The sequence below is a fragment of the Vombatus ursinus genome, unplaced genomic scaffold (assembly GCF_900497805.2).
Source record: "Vombatus ursinus unplaced genomic scaffold, bare-nosed wombat genome assembly UNPS02014786.1, whole genome shotgun sequence".
Taxonomy (NCBI): Eukaryota; Metazoa; Chordata; class Mammalia; order Diprotodontia; family Vombatidae; genus Vombatus; species Vombatus ursinus.
In genome coordinates this window covers 51,051,675-51,057,236 of record NW_020954564.1, presented here as the reverse complement: position 1 = coordinate 51,057,236, position 5,562 = coordinate 51,051,675, and positions in this window count along the sequence as shown.

The following is a 5,562-nucleotide window of genomic DNA, read 5'->3' as shown; positions in this document are numbered from 1 at the left end:
CAAGGCAATGGAAGGACAACACTAGATAGCTAGTGGAATACAAAAGGCCTATGGCTGCAATTCAGAGCTTAGGTGGCTGGTTGCCCTGTCTATACTTAGAATAAGCTCAGCTCCAAGGTCAGCTCTGCAGAGATGGGTGTTCACTTCATTCCCAACTCCATCAGGATATGCCCCCAAAAGCCTTAGGCAAGGTGGAGGAGAAAGGAGGATGTTCATATGTTGATAATAAGGTTGCAGGCCTGATTCCTCAGCATTTTTCCTGCTCTCTCTGGAGCCTTACAGTCAACGTGGGTGCTAATTTGGCTGTGGACTTGCCCTTCTCTCAGGATGCTGTGAAAGTAGACTTTTGGGGGATTCATAAAGTCCTCTGGAGAGTAGATCTTCTTAACAGCAGGAATGGCCTATCAATGTCATGCTCCTGCTCTATCTATTTCCCTTCCACCTGCAAAGACCATGTGAGGAAGCAAAGTATACAGTGGAAACATCATAACATCATCTATTGTCCATAACATTTACTTAGCAGTTTGAGGTTTGCAAAGCACTTTATGTTACTTATAATCCTCATAACAACCCTGGGAGGAAGGTGCTATTATTCCCATTTTGCAGATGAAAAAACTAAGAATGAGAAAGGGTAAGTGATTTCCCTAGGATCACATAGCCAGTAAGTTTCTGAGGCATGGGGGCAGTCAAGATGGTGGATTAGAGGCAACAATCCAGCTGAACTCTCTCAACATTCCCCTCAAACTTTGAAGTAACACCTGAAGTCAATTTTTGCCAACAAAAGAAAAAAACTTAGGAGGTCTGCAGGAGAGGCCTGTGACACTGGGGTGGAGGCCTGTCCAGAGTGCACACATACACCAGCAGCAATAGTGGCCACAGCAGCAGCAGTAGCTTCAGAAGCTCTCAGCCCAGAGACAGTAAGAGGGTCAAACAACTGCTCAGAGATTATAGGGGACCCATTGCTGGCACCAGGCACAGCTGGTGCTGATTGGCAACTCTATTGCCCATAAGCAGTTCTGGGTAGCAGTTCCAGGGTAGAGGGGAGTGCTAGTGCTTAGGGACCTTTCTGGGTAAAGACAAGAGCCCAGACCAGGAGAGCAGTGACCACACCTCTCCCTGGATCATACCACCTTGGAAGTACCTAGAACTTGCCGACTAGCTCAGAAAACAGCAGCATGAAAAAGCCCAAACTTGGGAAAGTGCCTCCCCACCCCCAAGTGAGTAGAGTACAACTTTAATATAAAGTTCAAAGTCAAGAAATAGGCTGGGAAAATGAGCAAACAACAAAACAAAATTACTATAAAAAGCTACTACAGTGGCAGAGAAGACCAAGACACAAACTTAGAGGATAATAACCTAAAAATAGTGACAACTAAAGCCTGAAAGAAAAATGCTAATTGGACACAAGTTGAACAAGAATTCCTTGAAGAGTTAAAGAAAGAGATAAACATTGCAGAGGAAAACCTGGGAAAAGAAATTAGAGTGATGCAAGAAAATTATAAAAAGAAAACTAAAATCTTGGTAAAAGAGGCACAAAAAATATTGAAGAAAATAATATCTTAAAAATAGAATTGGCCAAATGGAAAAAGATGTACAACAGCTCACTGAAGAAAATAATTCCTTAAAAATTAGAAGTGGGGAGCCAAGATGGCAGAGTAAAGACAGGGACTCACCTGAGCTCTCCCCCAAACCCCTCTGAACAACTTTAAATTATGCCTCAAAACAAATTCTGGAACTGCAGAACTCACAGAAGGATAAGGTAAAATAATTTTCCAGCTCCCGTCAACTTAGAAGATCAGCAGGAAAGGTCTATTTCCCTGGGATGAGAGTGGAATGCTGTCCAGCGCAGGCTGAGCCCTAGCAACCCAGAAGTAGACCTTGGCTGCGACTAAATCAGTGGCAGATTCTAGACCTCTCAGACAACTTGTCAGAAGGAAATTAAAGGGTCCCTTTGTTGGCACCAGAGGCATGACTCTGTTGCATTGCCCATATTTGGATATGGGTCACAGGCTTGGGTCTGAGTACCAGGAAGAGGAGGAGCACTGGGAGGAGCATACCAGAGCTTGTGGCCACAGGGGAGTGAGAGGCCTGGTCACAGCCCTAGGGTAAAAAAGAGTGCTTGTGGTTATGTGCAGGCCAGAAGATTAGTAAACACACCTCTTTCTAGATCATATGGCCTTGGAACTATGAAAAACAGGTCCCCAGAATTATCTATGAAAATAGCTGCAGGGGGCAGCTAGGTGGCCCAGTGGATACAGCACCGGCCCTGAAGTCAGGAAGACCTGAGTTCAAATGTGGCCTCAGACCAAACACTTGACACTTACTAGCTGTGTGACCCTGGGCAAGTCACTTAACCCCACTGCCTAAGCAAAAAAAAAAACAAATAGCTGCACAAAAAACCTGAAACTTGGGACGGTGCCCTCCCCACTCTGGAAGCAGGGCTCCATATTAGCATAGAGTTAAAAGTCAAGAAATATGTTGAAAAAAATGAGCAAACAGCAGAAAAAGATCCTGACTATAGAAAGTTACTATGGTGACAGGGAAGATCAAAACACAAATTCAGAAACAAAGTCAAAACTGCTACATCAAAAGTCTCAGAGAAAAATATTAATTGGTCTCAAGCCATGGAAAGATTGTAAAAGGATTTTAAAAACCAGTTAAGAGAGGTAGAAGAAAAATTGGGAAAGTTGATTAGAGTGGATAGAACACTGGCCCTGGAGTCAGGAGGACCTGAGTTCAAATCTAGCCTCAGACACCCGATACTAGTTGTGTGACCTTGGGCAAGTCACTTAACCCTGATTGTCTCAGAAAAAAAGAAAGAGAGAAAAGAAAAGAGATTAGAGTGATGCAAGAAAATCATGAAAAAAGTCAACAGCTTGGTAAAGGAAGCACACAAAAAATACTGAAGAAAATAACACTTCAAAAAACAAAATAGGCCAAATGGTAAAAAGAAAAGAAAAGAAAAGAAAAGGCTCAAAAATCCAATGAAGACAAGAATGCCTTGAAAAGCAGAATTGGCCAAATGGAAAAAGAAGTCTAAAAATTCACTGAAGAAAATAACTCCTTAAAAAGTAGAATTGACCAAATAGAAAAGGAGGTACAAAAGCTCAATGAATAATTCCTTAAGAATTAGAATCAGGCAAGTGGAAGCTAGTGACTTTATGAAACAGCAAGAAACAATAAAATAAAAATAATTTTAAAAATTCTATTTTTTAAAAATGGGAAATATCTCATTTGGAAAAACAACTGATCTGGAAAATAGATCCAGGAGAGATAATTTAAGAATTATTAGACTACCTGAAAGTCATGATTAAAAAAAAAAAAGAGCCTAGACATACTCTTTCAAGAAATTATCAAGAAAAACTGCCTTGATATTCTAGAACTAGAGGGTAAAATAGACATTGAAAGAGTCCATTGATCACTTCCTGAAAGAGGTCCCAACATGAAAACTCCCAGGAATATTATAGCCAAATTCCAGAACTCCCAGGTCAAGGAGAAAATGTTGCAAGCAGCTAGAAATAATTCAAATATCATGGAGCCACTGTTAGGATCACACAAGATTTAGTGCCTTCTGTGTTAAAAGAGAGGCAGTCTTGAAATATAATATTCCATAAGGCAAAGGAGCTAGGATTATAAACACAAATAACCTACCCAGAAAATTTTAGTATAATCTTTCATGGGGGAAAATAAACATTCGATGAAATAGAGAACTTTGAAGCATTCCTGATGAAAAGACCAGAGCTGAATAGAAAAATTTGATTTTCAAACACAAGACTCAAGAGAAGCATAAAAAGTAAACAATAAAGAGAAATGATAAAGGACTCAGTAAGTTTAAATGTTTATATTCCTATATGGGAAGATGATTCCTGTAATTCCTAAGAACTTCATCATTATTAGAGCGGGTAAAAGGAGTTTACACAGAGGGCATGGGTGTGAGTCAATTACATTGGAATGCATAAAGGTGTGAGAAAGAGGGATTCACTGGGAAAAGGAGGAAGAAGGAGATAGAATGGGGTAAATTATCTCCCATGAAAGAGGCACATAAGGAAGAATATTTACAGTGGAGGGGAAAATGAGGGGAGGGAGTGGCAGGCAATGATTGAACCTCACTCTCATTTGGAATTGGTTCAAAGAGAGAAGAATATATATACATACCAGTTGGGTATACAAATCCATCTCACCCAGTAGAGGAGGAGAATGGGATATAAGAAGGGGAAAGGGATGATAAAAGGGAGGGCAGATGAAGGGAAGCCACAATTAGAAGCAAAATAAACTTTTGAGGAGGGACAGGATAAAAAGAGAGAGAAGAAGAAACAGAAGAAAATGGGATGGAGGGAAATACAGTTAGTAATCATAATTGAGAAGGTGAGTAGAATGAGCTCACCCATAAAATGAAAGCACATAGCAGAATGGATTAGAAACCAGAATCCTACAATATGTTGTTTACAGGAGACACACTTGAAACAGAAAGACATGCACAGAGTTAAAATAAAGGGCTGAAGCAGAATCTAATATGCTTCAGCTGAAGTAAAAAAAGGGAGGGGTAGCAATCATGATCTCAGACAAAGCAAAAACAAAAATTGACCTCATTAGAAGAGATAATTAGGGAAACTACATTTTGTCAGAAGGTACCATAGACAATGAAGTAGTATAAAAAAATTTGATGGCAAGTTTATCTGATAAAGGCATCATTTCTTAAATACATGGAGAATTGAGTCAAATTTATAAAAATAAGAGCCATTCCCCAGTTTATAAATGGTCAAAGGATATGGACAGTTTTCAAAAAAAGAAATCAAAGCTATCTATAGTCATATGAAAAAATGCTCTAAAGCACTATTGATTAGAGAAATGCAAATTAAAACAACTCTAAGGTACCACCTCACACCTATCAGAATTGACAAATGCTGGAGGGGATGAGGAAAAAAAATAGGTACGCTAATGAATTGTTAGTGGAGTAGTAAACTGGTCCAAAGATTCTGGAAAGCAATTTGGAACTATGCCAAAAAGGCCATGAGACTCTGCAAACCCTTTGGCCCAGTAATACCAGTTCTAGGTCTACATCCCAAAGAGATTAAAGGAAAAGGACCCATATGTACAAAAGTCCTTACATCAGCTCTTTTTGTCATGGCAAAGAATTGGAAATCAATTGGAAATCAAAGGGATGCTCATCAATGGGGGAATGGCTGAACAAGATACAATATATGATTGTGATGGAGTACTATTGTTCTATAAGAAATGAAGAAATGAAGAAAAGAAACATGGCAAGACCATTATGAACTTATACAAAGTGAAGTAAGACAATTCAGAGATCATTGTGCACAGTAACAGCAATGTTGTAAAGATGATCAATTGTGAAAGACTTGGACACTCTAATCAACACAATCATCCAAGACAGTTCCAAAGGACTCATGATGAAAAAATGCTATCCACCTCCAGAGAGAACTGATAAACTCTGAGGGCAAATTGAGGTATAATTTTCTTATTTTTATTTTTCTTTTTCTTTCTTTCTTTCTTTCTTTCTTTCTTTCTTTCTTTCTTTCTTTCTTTCTTTCTTTCTTTCTT